Source organism: Alexandromys fortis, unplaced genomic scaffold (assembly GCF_014885135.2).
Source record: "Alexandromys fortis isolate MF-2015 unplaced genomic scaffold, M_Fortis_MF-2015_v1.1 scaffold_216, whole genome shotgun sequence".
Taxonomy (NCBI): Eukaryota; Metazoa; Chordata; class Mammalia; order Rodentia; family Cricetidae; genus Alexandromys; species Alexandromys fortis.
Window position 1 is genome coordinate 2,148,590 of NW_026068089.1, and position 13,735 is coordinate 2,162,324.

Consider the following 13,735-nt stretch of genomic DNA (forward strand, 5'->3'; position numbering starts at 1 on the left):
GGATCTGGCCATAAAGTAGGGACAGAGGTCTCAGGCTCTGGAATCCCATCACCATAACCACTGAGTCACTGCTGTGTGACCCCCATCCCCATAGAGAAGGAAGCACCCACACACTCTGATGACCACTAGAGAGGCCAGAGCCAAAAACGCCCTCTAGGGATCAGGTGCTAAAGTTTATTCCTTAGAGATCCATGGCCAGACTTTTAAAGACCACACAGTCTTATCATGTTTAAGGTGAATGGGGTTTCGTTCCCAGTATCAAAAAGCCATGATTATGATGACCCACTTCTGTATCTTTGGTGATGTATGCCTACTATCCCAGTTACTCATGAAATTAAGGCGGGGGATTGGAAATCTCAGGCTTGCCTGGCTGCATTCTATGCCAGCCTCCTGAAATTGTGTAGACTCGGTTTTGAAGTGGAAAATAAAGAGCCTGGGGATATAGCTTAAGGGCAGAGCACTTGTCTAGAATGAGAACGGACCTGGATTTAACTCCCAGAACCACAGAAAACAAACAAACAAGGCTGGGCATGTAGCTCAGTTGGTAGAGCGAAGGACTCTCCCATCTCCTGGGAATGCACCCTTCCTCTCCCAGACCCTGGCCCAGCTCAGGTATCACCTTGGGAGTTTATGGGTCCTGGATTTGCAGAGTGCTGATACTTGGCCCCACAGGTAATCCAGGCTCCCTAAGGGGAACACCACACTGTCTGCACAGGGAAGGACTCCCTTTCCTTTGGCACTCTCCTGAGGGGCCTGTCAGCAGTAACCAGAGCTGGCTCCAGAGCTGTAGGAACAACATCTCTTGGCAGCCTGGGACAGCACACAAGATCCAGCAGGGCAGTCCTCCCACAGCCTCCAGAGCGGCCCCTGCTGGCCAGAGCCACGAATCATCTCTACTCCAGTATACCTAGTCTGAGCTACTTTTCCCCTCCCCTCTCTCTTTTTCCGGTTTCCTTAAAAAAAAAATAAGCGTGTGAGTGTGCGTGTACACGTGTGTGTGTATGTGTGTGCGCGCGTGCACGTGGAACCTTACATACCAAATTGCTACCCTCTTTTCTTTCAATTTTTAACTTGTGCATGTGGGGTGTTTTGTCTGAGGTGGTGGATAGTTTTTTTGTCAACTTGACACAGGCAAGAGTCATTTGGGAAGAAGGAACCTCAATTGAGAAACTACTCCCACCAGACTGGTCCATAAGCAAGCCTGTGGCACATTTTCTTAACTAGTGATTAATGGGGGAGGGCAGTGTTTTGAGGGAGATGCCACCCCTGGGCTGACAGTTTCGGGTGCTATAAAGAAGCAGGCTGAGCAAGCCATGGGAAGCAAGTCAAAAAGCAGCACCCTCCACGGCCTCTGCATCAGCTCTGCCTCCAGGGTCCTCCCAAGCCGCTTTTGATCCCAGTGTTTTGTCACAGCAATGGAAACCCCAGCTAGGACAGCCTGAATGTGTGTGCCCTTTGGGGTCAAATGTACACACAGTTGTGAGCTGCCATGCAGGTGCTGGGAATTGAACCTGGATCCTCCGGAAGAGCAGCCAGTCCTCTTAATGGCAGAGCCACCTCTCCAGAGGTCTTGCTTTTATAACTTGGTGACACCTATAGAGCAAAGATTACAATTTTCTCTTTTTGGCCCCAGCTCTGTAGTAAGACATGAAAGCCAGAAGTAACTGATTCAGCTTCCTCTCTGGGAGGCAAGTGTGCCTGTGATGAGGCCCCAGGGGCTGGCGTGTGAACGCTGCCTCGTTACTTCTCAGCATGTGACAGTTCTTGGAGCCATGGTTTCTTAAATACCAAACCAGTGCTTACCTTACAGGGCCAGTGGAGGAAGAGAGAAAGCAAGGAAAGCTGTCGGCAAGCGCCGGGCACAGGGCCTTCACAGGAGACCTTCCCTGTAGGTCTCTCGCCAATGTCCTCCTGGGCATTTGCCTCATTCAGCTCTTTTTTTTTTTTTGGTTTGGTTTTTGGTTTTGGAGACAGGGTTTCTCTGTAGCTTTGGAGCCCGTCCTGGAACTAGCTCTTGTAGCCCAGGCTGGCCTCGAACTCACAGAGACTCATTCAGCTCTTTTAAGAAACTAGGCTCTGTCCCACCTCTGACTTTCCCATGTACTGCTTCCTCTGGTTGAAATCAGACAAAGTCCCCTCTGTTTAAAAACTACTTCAGGCTGGACATGGCGACCTTTAATCCCAGCACTTGGGAGGCAGAAACAGGCAGTTCCCTGTGAGTTCCAGGCCAGCGAAGACGACACAGAGAGATCCTGTAGAAACAAACAAACAACTGCTTGGTAGAGAACATTTTTGTATCCCTCTCTAAATAACAACTTCCAGCTAAATGTCTCCTTGACCTCTCATATTTTATTGTTACCATAGTTAATTTTAATATGCCAACCTGGCCAGAGGCTAAGACATGGCCAGACAGCTAGTGAAACATAATTTCTGGGTGTGCAAGAGGATGATTCTGGGAGGGAGCAGCATTTGAATGGCTAAACAAGGTCAAAATTGCCTTCAGTGGGCTGGTGAGATGGCTCAGCCAGTGAAAACACCACACAAGCCTGGAGCCTGAGTTCAATCCCTGGAATCAGTGTAAAAGATAAATGAGGTTGCACACACCTGTAATCTCAGCTCCCCTGCAGCAAGACAGGAGGCAAAATCAAGAGCAGCCTACAAAAACCTTCCGGCCAGCCAGTCTACAGTGTGCTGCATAGTGGCAGATGCAGGAGAGCTCCTGTCTCAACAGGTGCATGGAGAGAAAACTGACCCTCACACGTGTGCTGTGACACGCATGCGCAGCTCTCCTGACCCTCACACGTGTGCTATGACACGCACGCGCAGCTCTCCTGACCCTCACACGTGTGCTGTGACATGCACGTGCAGCTCTCCTGACCCTCACACGTGTGCTGTGACATACCCTCACATGTGTGCTGTGACATGCACATGCAGCTCTCCTGACCCTCACACGTGTGCTGTGACACGCACGCGCAGCTCTCCTCTGACCCTCACACGTGTGCTGTGACACGCACATGCAGCTATCTGACCCTCACACGTGTGCTGTGACATGCGCACGCAGCTCTCCTGACCATCACATGTGTGCTGTGACACGCACGCACTGCTCTCCCTTTCTCTCCCTCCCACAGACATCTCATACACGTACACACTATAAACAATAAATAAAAGAGTTTAAAAGATAGGATTCAGCAAGTAGATACAAATTACTTGCTCCACAGAGCGCCTGAACAGAGCAGAAGTGTGTGGGGGACAGAAGCTCACTCTCATCAGGAGCTGAGGCACTCGCATTCCATGTGGAGCGCCTGGTCCTCCAGACTCACGGAGGGATGTTCTCTGTTCTCCCGGCAGCCCTGGGTGGTTCCCCAATTTCCTGAGATATTTCTCTACATCTCTATAGTCAGAGATCCTTGCTATCCATTGGGGGATATCCTAGAACTTCACAGGATCCCAGAATTGGAGGGGTTCAAATTCCTTATGCAAACAGTGTAATATGCACATATAACAGATACACATTCTTTCCTATAATTGTGTTGGGTTTTTTTTTCACTTTTCTTTAAAGTTTATTCCAAACAACAGTCTTCAAGCTCACTGTGGTGGCTGAACACGTCCATGACCAAAGCCTCCTCTAAACTGGAACTCGGTGGCTGAGCCAGCCCCGGCCTCTGCTTTCTTGTCAGCACCAGGGGGCATACAGCACTCCTTCTGTAGGTGTCTCTGTCCGCCTCCCCTCTTGTGAATCTTGCGGGGCGCTCACCCTCTGGCCCTTTGGGCCGAGGCCTGCCAGTTTCGGGAAGGCTGCTGCACAGGGTGGCAGGCACGATCACCGGAGGTAGGTGGAGATAATCGCGGAGATACTGGATGCCCTCATTCGTAAGGTACCAATAGAAGTGTCTCCAGGCAAACTGCCCCTTCACGTAGCCTCGAGACTTCAGAGACTGCATGGCCTTCATGACATGAAGGTTGGGCATGTTCTTGTCTGCCAGCTCAGGGTGTTTGGACATATGGACATCCTTCTTGGCAACCATCACCCCTTCCTTAAAAAGGAGCTCATAGATGGTTCTTCTTGGGCATCAACATCGCGGTGGCTGCAGGGTCAAGGACGGAGGCTGGAAAGGGGATTGTGTAGGGTTTAAGACAGTTTTACTGTATAGCCTGGGGCCAGCCTCAAATTCAAGATCCTCATACCCCAGCCCCCTGACTGCTGGGGTTACAAGACGCCACACCTGGTTTTTCTTTAAAGTTTCATGTACTGATAATATCTAGTGTGATAAATCCTATGTGAATTATTGTAATGCTAAATTCTTTAGGAAATAGTGATAAGAAAAAACCACAAACTTCTGTATAAGTCCAGCACAGGTGTGGTTTGTGTTGTTTTCCTGAGTCATTGGAACCTACCCCTGAGAAAGGGAGGCTACAGACAGCTGACTAGGTGCTATGGCCTCGGGTTCTCTGGAGAAGTCAACCGAGCTCTGCCCACCTCCCAGGCAGAGAGGGGTCTCTTGTTCTTTGTTGTGTCTTCTCACAGGGCTTTGACCTAGCATCGGTGGAAGCGTGTCCGGCTTTCTGTACCTCCACATCTCTCATTTCTTTCTTCTCTCTGCTTCCAAGTTGTCTGAAATTTTGCCGTTTTTCTAAAACAACAACAAAACAAAGTTAAACATCGACTCGTTTTCTATGTGTGAAAGTTTTGCCTGCGTGTATGTATGTGCAACTTGTGAATACCTGGTGCCCGCTGGGGTTGAAGAGGGCGTTGGAGTCCAGGACAAAGGTTAAGAACCCAAACCCAGGTCCTCTTAAGAACAGCCAGCGCTCTCCACAGCTGAGCCATTTCTCCAGCCCTCTGTTTTGCTTTTTTTGAGACAGGGTTTCTTGTAGCTCGGGCTGGCCAAGTCTCAAATGTTGATTATTACAGACGTGTGCTACCACGCCCAGCAATTAACTTCATTTTTGCACCGTTGCTTGTGTGAGTTGAACGGAAAAGGGCCTAAGAATTGAGGGCATTCACCTTTACTCGCACTGTGTGCCCCTCGGGACTGGCTGGAACAGATTTGGGATGTCAAGTCTTCAAACCAGCCCTGCTGCAAATTTCCACACACTCTTATCCACCCCCCTTATCCCTGGACCAGGCACCCCAACCCGGGCAATGACGTCTATTTGCATACACCGGAGCCAAAGGAAGCGTTGGCTCAGCGACGATTTGCATAGTCTCATGCTATTGGCTGGGAGAGCGGCGCGGCAGCCAATGGCTCGCAGCAGTGTTTCCAGCGCGGCTTGGGTGATGTAATGGAATCCTGGCTGGCACTGCGGGCTCCCAGCGGACCGCGCGGTGACGTAGCGGCTTCCCCGGCCGCACCCGGCGCGCAGGTCCCGGCGCAGCCAGGGCAGCTGGGGCATGGCCCTGCCCGGGCTCGGCGCTGCTGCGGGGACCGCCGCGTTCCTTCCGGCGCGGTGTTCCGGTGGCGGGTCCCGGGGAGGAGGGCTCGAGCCAGATCCGGAGTCGGGCTAGGTGACAGAAATCTGGAACCTGACACCGGAGGATGACCGAGCTCCTGTCCCTCTGGTAGTGCGCGGCTCTGCAACATTTGCAGACAGCATGGAGTTTGATTTTGTAACTCTGTAGTTGCAGAGGATTTTGATGTGTTTTTAATCAAGAGGCCTGGCTTTGATTTGTGGGAAATCTTGCATTAACTTCCTCCATTTCCGGCCTGGTGACCTGGGCCACTTTCTCACGTTGGCCCGGATGATCCTCAGTGGCAGCAACAACAACAAAAGGACAACGAATGTGGAAACACTTGAAGAAACGCTGGAAGGGGAGGGAAGATGCTCTCTGCTCCCACTGCTCCCACCCCCATTCCAGTAGCTTTTTTTTTTCTTTTTTCGTTTTGTGGCTTTTTTTCAAGACAGGGGTTCACTGTGTAGCTCTGGCTGTCCAGGAACTCAGTCTGTGGACCTTTTACTGGCCTTTAACTCCCAGAGATCTGCCTGCCAGTGGTCTTTTTGAACCCTGGGATACCCCCTGGGAAACTCTCTACGTATCCCCATTTTGTATGTTTGTCCCTGAGTGTATGCTTAAACCTGGAGAGAGGTGGGGGACACCCCAGCCAAGTGGTTCTTGATCCTCAGGCTGAGGAAGGGACCTATGAAGGGAATTCCCCTTTCGAGTCCCTGTGAATTCTGGGTAAGACCTAGGCAGGGGAGTCCCTTCTGGGCCTAGCAGGTTAGTTAACCCCTCCACATCCTCTCACCCAGGCACGGAGGAAGTGAGGTGATGACTCCCCAGCTATGGGCGACTGAATCTGGGCCACCAAATGCGGTAGATGGCCTTGGGTCTAGTGGCACCGTGGCTTAGTGTTTTTCCACCCTTGGGACCTTCATCCTGTCCCTGTCTCATACCTTGAAATTTGGGACAGCCTAACCTCCATGGGTGTTCTCCGTTTCTAGGTCTGTCTTTTCCATACTGTACTCCACATTCTCTTCCTCCAGGGTGGCCCTGGGATGACAGGCCTCAAGTGGTGAGGCCTGCTTGTCCCCAGCTGCAGTGATAGCAAAGACTAGGGGACACTACTGGGGACACTATGGTAGACAGTGCTTTCTGGGAGTTAGAAAACCAGGCTGTGGGACTGTTTGGCCACTGGCTATCAGCTAAGGGAACCACAGTGAGGCTATTTTTGGGATATCTGTTACAACACTAAGAGGTCACATTGCCCTATCTACACGCCCCTTCCCCCAAATCAGCAAATAAACACTTTTGGGCAAAGCTAAGCCAGGCGCTTTGCAGGGACAGCTCCAAGACTTCTAGCCCTGGCCCTCTCAGGTCTCCCTGAATGGAAATGGCAGACCTGCCACTGTCTCTACCCTCCTGCTATGTGGTTTATGTCTGTTTCATAGACACTGTCCCCATGATGGTGCCAGGAAACAAGTGTGGTGCCATGCTGTGCCTCCAAGGAGGAGCCAGGAGCTCAGAGGCCAGATACTCACTCCTTTCAAGTTCCACATCTGGAGAGAACTGGAAGCTGTAGGCCAGGGAGTCCGACTCCTGGGGAAGAGCAAGGAGAGCTAAGTCTGGGTGTCCTCCATGTCCAGGGGGTGCCCTCTGTGTCCAGGAGTGCTCTGTGTCCAGAGATGCCGTCCATGTCCAGGAGGTTCCCTCTGTGTCCATGGGGTGTCCTCCATGTCCGGGGGTGCTCTCTATGTCCAGGGGGTACCCTCTGTGTCCAGGGGTGCTATCTGTGTCCAGAGATGCCCTCCATGTCCAGGGGATGCTCTTTATGTCCAGAGGTGCCCTCCATTTCCAGGGGTGCCCTCTGTGCCCAGGAAGTACCCTCTGAGTCCAGGGATGCCCTCTGTGTCCAGGGGTGTTCTCCATGAGTCCAGGGGGCAGCATCTGTGAACAGGAGGTCCCTCTGTGTCCAGGGGTGTTTTCCATGAGTGCAGCGGGCAGCATCTGTGAACAGGAGGTCCCTCTGTGTCCAGGGGTGCTCTCCATGAGTGCAGGGGGCAGCATCTGTGAACAGGAAGTCCCTCTGTGTCCAGGATTCCCCCACAGCTGCTCAGATCTCTCAGTGACCCGTGCCTATCACATGCCACTTGGACCTCAGCCAATCTCTTCAAGCCATCCAAGAGGGTTAGCACTTCCCGTTTTGCTATCTGCTTTATTTTATTATAATAGAGTAGATAATTGAGGCAGGTTGGGGTAAGATTATTTATAGAGAGACCTCTGTGGGCTGGAAAGCCTCCATGGAAAAACTGCTAGCAGCATTTTTTTCCATTCCTGTCTAAATAAATGTACTTCTCCTACACTGGCAAATATTTTAAAATGTATTTTCAAAAAGACTTGTGGAAAAATAAAAAGAGGGAACAGGGCAGTTTCTTCTTTCCAAAGCCTATCAGGAGGGGGCTGCTAGGGCAGGGGCTCACTCAGGGCCCCTGTTGTGACTGGGTTCCTTTGTCTGCAGACGGATATAGTGTTGAGTGTGGGAAAAACAGCACTGACGGGATTCTTAGCTAAACCAGAGGTTCTAGGCTGTGAAGCAGGAGAGAAAAGGGCTCTGGGGTTTCCAGACAGTAGGGCAGATCCAGAGAAGGACTTCTGCGGGTGGGAGAAGAATATGACTCTGGAAGTGATTGCTTTGGAGTTTGGGGCCTCCTAAAGAAACCTCTGGATGCAGAAGGGATTCTTGACCACATGGGTCCTGACTAGCGGCTGGTGGAACAGCACAAAGAAGGATCCTTATGGACTCAAATGGGTCCTCACTAGTCACCTCCCAGTCGAGCAGGCTAGGGGCAGAGACACCCCTTAGCTATCCTTAGGTTGGCCGTTTTGGCCTGAGGCTTTGCTGTGTAACAGTTTCCTCCGAGACTGAAACACTTCATCTTACAGAGTCAGATCATTAAGTAGAAAGGAAACCAACTCAAAATAGCTTCAGGAAATCCCTAAAACTGACCAGATTCTCTAGGCCCCTCTCTGCCAGAGCAAACAATAAAAGCTGAGAGTCACTCTCAGGGGGGTGGAGCTGAGCTCCCAAGAAGAGTCTCAAACAGGAGCTGAACTGCAAAGCAGACTCTGAGAGGGAAGAAGCAGAAGTCGTTCAGTCTGGAAAGTCTAGACAACTGAGGCACCAGCAAAGGGCGCTCCAACCTGCTGAGCTGCCTGCAGGCTGTGCACTGTGCTCCAGGTCCCCAGTTTTGGGAGCTGTCACCCATGTTAGGCTAGGCCTTGGTGACACAGCTGTCTTTGAATTATTTCTGTTCCTGTAAGTAACTCCACACCTATAAAACTCACTGGTTCACCTAGTTGGGCTTCAGTGGTCTGTGTTCTTTGGTCTGTCTTGTGATCCCTGTCTGGGTGTGTAGACTGTGGATTCTGTCTCCTCAGGAAAAGGTTTGTCACACAATATACTTGGCACCTGAAGAGGGACACAACAGAACCAAAGATGAGTTAGGAGAAAGTGAGCACCTAGCTCTGTGTCTGGGTAGCAAGGCATGCAACTGAGGCTGAGAAGCCTGAGCAGGGAGTATCTGCTAAGGAGGTTCCGGCAGAGCCACCCTTCCTCTGTGCATGCTAGCGTGCCTTTGTGCACGCTAGACACAACTGCTAAGAAACAGTTGCATGGCTCTTGCTCCAGATAGTGAGACATGCAGCCAAATCTGAGCCGTCAGGATTAGGAATGTCTGTGGGAGGAACTGCAGCATGGCAGTCTGCACCTGTGTAGTACGGGTCGCATGTCTGCTTGATGAGCGGGGGCCACCCTGTGCTTATGGAGATGCCCCGAGAAAGTTAAAGGTCAAGAGGAAATTTTGTAGTCTTTGAGATTAGCATACAAGAGTGGAGACTGTTGGCAAGCGGTGGCAGAGGTTGTGTGTAGGCAGAAACGCATCTGAGGTGACATGGTGGCCAAACAGAAGCTTGTTTGTGTAAAGGGGCAATTGCGACAAGAAAGGGAGGTGGAGCTAGCATCCTCCATGTTAACCTCAGATTTGGTTACTAAATGAAATAAACAAGAAGATGAGGTACAGGTGATAAAAAGCCATAGGAAATGCTCTTCAAGCCCAACCTTTTATAGAAAATGAGGGAAAATCTCTGTGAAATCTAGCATGCAGGGCATTAACCATGGTCCAATGCAAGAAAATAGTGTGATGAAGAAATACTCAGGCCTGGAGCTGCTGAAATTAAGAAAGACTTTTAACAAGCAAGGAAAGAGCCTGTCTCAGGCTGGCTCTGAGGCCGTGGGACATGGGAATGGACGGGATCAGTCTGAGTGTGGCTTTAGGAACACTGAGTGATGTGACTTCCATCTCCCCTTAAGGCCAAGGCTGCATGACCTGCCACAGTGTGATGGAAGTCAGTCTCTGATGGATACTTGGTTATCTCAGTCTAAAGTCCCCGTAACCATCAGGGGCTGGAGGACCGTAGAGGAGGCGTAGATGCTACTGAGAGAAGGAGGACTAAGAAAGGTCATGCTAGAACCCTAGTTCTCCGGGCCAGATAGATCTGTGATCACAGAAGAGTTAGAGACAAGCTGGCCCAGCAGGGACCTCAAGGCTGGCGTGGACTTCAGTGACTTTGCTGAGCCCTTGGAGGGGCAAGATCTTTACGAAGTAGAAAAGGCGTTGGCAGACCGCAGTAACTTAGACCGTTATGTAAAGAGAGTTCTTAAAGTGAGACAGCAACCTAGCGGAGGGAGTAAAAAGGGAAAGTGAAGGAAAAGGTCTCACTGCATAGCTTGGGAAATGTGCCAAGATAGTGACAAGCTGGAGATCCGAAGAAAAAATTGCTAAAGACCAAATGGTGTGCTGAGGGACGTCTGGGTGGCTGTAAAGTCTGAGAGCAGTTCAGGGACACTGTGATAGAACAGTAATGGTGAAGATGATCAAGTCTGACCCACACTTCCCTCCAGCAAAAGGTCATACTAGGGTATAGATATTTGCCCAGCCCGGAACTTTCCCTACGGCCAGGTATGGTTGATGGAGAGGCAACAGCTACAGTGACATCCACAGTGCCAATCCAGGGAGCCTGCAGGTGCCGCTGGGAGGGCTGGTGCTCCCCACTCCTCGGCCCTGAGTAGGTGTGAGAAAATTAAGGCAGGTCCACTGAGTTCATCAGGTGTGAAGAAATGTAGGGAGACTCCATGGAAGAGCTTCAGGATATGGAATGATTAAAGATTACAGGGAGCTAATTAAGTCTGTGCCTCCGATCCATGCTCCATTCGCAACCTTGATCTGTGGAGGAAGCAACGGATACAATGGACGGAACCTCCCATGCTGTGTCAGACCTTGCTTGTGTTGGGCTTTACTGTCTTAGTTGCGAATCACTTGACAGCAAGACAGGAACAGCAGACTTTCGGATTACTTGGCCAAGGCTATCTTTGTAATAACCCCACCCACAGGCAGTTTGACAGGCACATCACATCTATTTAGTTTGTTATGAGATGGGGGTTTGGGGTGTTGTCTTCTCCTGCCCATTTCTCGCAAATGTTTTGTTATATATATAATGGAATACCTTTGGGTATTTGCATATTTGGAAAACCATTGGAGAAACAGTCGGTTATGGTTGGTACTTCTGTCCACTTTACAATCCTACTGGGGCTGGGTTAATTGAAAGAAAAAAATTCAAAAGGACATTCCCAGAGGCCATTGGTTATTAAATGAAAACCCCGGTGCCGGGGTGGGCTACCTTCCTATGTGTTGTTGGCTAGGGAAACCCCGCAGGCCCCACAAACCGTAAAGGCTGTTGTTACTGCTGTTGGTTGTAGGCCAGGGCTCAACAGTAGCTATTGCTGCAGACACCGTATGGACCCGCTTTGACTGTAGGACATGGAGAAATCGAACTGGGACTGAACTGGGAACTCCCAGCGTGCTGGCTGGCTTTCTTCATGTCTGAAGGGCCATGCAGGCTGCTGGTGGGAACTGTCACTGACATTCCTGCTTGGCTGTCAACCCTGCACGCTAAAATACTGACATGCCAGGCAGGATATTCCTGCTTGTGCAATAGCGGCTTGGCTATCATGAATAAGACCAGTAGCCTTCCAGTTGGATTTCAGGCCGTCTCCCCAAGGGAGTGTTCACATCTAGTACCAAATCTAGGACACAAACCTGTAGCTGGGGAGGTCGTATGTTCCAATAGGAAACAACTTCTATGGTTTTACTAGATGGTTGGGATATGCCGGCCAAATTGCCTCTGTGTGTTTAGGCCCATAGATCCCTTGTTCTCGACCTCAACCCCTAACCACTGTGAAGCTCTGTGAACAGACTTATTTCAGCATGTGGCCTGTTTTTTAGCCATCTGTAGTCACCCTCCGAGGCTCGGGATCCTTGCAGAAGAGGGGGCAGAAAGAACTAGGAACTGTAGGGAGGGGTGGGGTGTTGTGTAACACTTTCCTCTGAGACAGAAACATTCTCCTGCAGGGAAGCTCTTTAATTAGGAAGGGAAACTACTCAAAATAGCTTCAGGAAGTCCCTGAAACAGACCAGATCCAACAGGACTCTCCCTGCCCCAGTAAACAAGAAAAGCTCAGAGGAAGTGAAGCTGAGGTCCCAAGACTCACACTAGGCAAACTGTAAAGAAGACGGCAGAGCAGCTTCCAAGAGAGGTTTAGACCAGCTGAGGCTCCTGGAAAAGACACTCCACCCTGTGGAGCTGTCTGCAGGCTGTGCAGTGTGCTCCAGGTTCCCAGCTTGTGAGCTGTCATCCTTGTCAGGGTGGGCTTTGGTGATGCAGCTTTCTTTGGGTCACTTCTGCCTCTGTAAACAATCTTTGTTATGGTTTTGGTCCCTGGTCCTTTTAAGAGACAAGTCACGCCCATTCCCTCCCCCATCCACTGAGGCAGGCTGATCTTCAGCTTCCTGCCTGAGCTCTCTCTCTTTTCCATCTTCCTTTCGGAGAGGCAGCTTCGCTTCTGCCTCTCTCCCCACTTTTCCGCTTCCCCCTTCTCTGTCTCTATCTCCTCCTCTCTCTATCTCTCTCTGTCCCCCCTTCACCCTTCCTCCTCCATAACCCCCTGAATAAATATTCAACCTCACCCTGCATGTCGTGTCTATCCATGTCTCTGTCTCCTGCCCGCCCACCATGTGTCTCCCTGCCTGGGACCAGCCACTGCTAGGGGACCGGCAGCTGTCTCTGCCTGGGACTGCCTGCCACCACATGGCCCCGCTACCACCATTTGGGACCTACAGCATTTCTGCTGCCTACTGCCGCCGGGGATCTTGAAGCAATTTTTAAAAAATTATAAAAACCTTAATAAAACTCACTGTTTCACCAAGTTAGACTGGCGGTAACTGTACCTTGGTCTGTCTTGTGTTTCTTATCTGTACTGAGTAGATGTGTGTTTTATGTCTCCCCAGGAAAAGTCTTGTCACACAAAAGGCTTCCTGTGTAGCAGCTTGCTCAGGACAGGTAGTCCTTTCATTTTCAGAGGCCTTGGACCACCTTGGAGTCCTCATCCTGAAGGCCTTGCTGGGAGGACTGTGCTTAGAGATAGAAGACAGTCACACTGAACCACACAATCCACAGAAGAGCGGGGAAAACCGAAACCGGGGTGCCTACTGTGTGCCAGACAGCTGCTGGGGTCAGGTCACTACAAAAGGTGGCTAAAGGCTAGAGGCTCAGAAGGTTAGGGGTGTTGTCCAAGGTCACCCAAGCATATGGAGTAGCAGGATTAGTGAATGCCCCTGCCTCAGAAAGTAGTTTTTCAGGAGACATTTCACAGTCTCAGAAGTCCTCTTTGTTAGCTGCCTTCTCCGGGGGAAGCCCTATACCCTGCTACCTAGGTTCCTTGCCTTTGGTGTGTTATACAGCCCCGAGGCTGAGAGACTCATGTCACCCTGGGGTGCCCACAGGCTCAGAGGTAGGCCGGGGTCCTGACCTCTCAAGCGGCCTAATTGCTGTGTGACTTTGGGTCGCAGCCAAGCCCCTCTGAGGCCTCACTTTTTCCACCTAGTGCTCAGGGGAAGTCCCGGGTAGATTTATTCAAGAGTTGAATGTCGGGGTGGTGTCCGGGAGGCCCAGAGAGGGCTCACCTGGAAACAGCAACCCCACCCTGGCCCCAGGCGGGGCACGTTATGTAACAGGGTGTGCGGCGGGAGAGCTTTGGGAGGGGGGGGCGAGGGGCGGGACGCTCCCGGCTATTCCGGGAGCCGCTATTTTTAGCCCATTGATGAGGCTGCGTCGGCCGCCGCCGCCGGGATTCCGGAGACGTCAATGGGCGCGCGTCACGGTCCCCGCCCGGCCGCTCGCCGG

The 13,735-nt window shown here is 51.2% G+C and overlaps 1 pseudogene; it reads right to left on the reverse strand.

Annotated features, from left to right (window-relative positions):
* Window positions 1–3,547: 3,547 nt before the first annotated feature.
* On the reverse strand, window positions 3,548–4,205 carry LOC126488813 (40S ribosomal protein S10-like; annotated as a pseudogene).
* Between the last annotated feature and the right edge of the window lie 9,530 nt (window positions 4,206–13,735).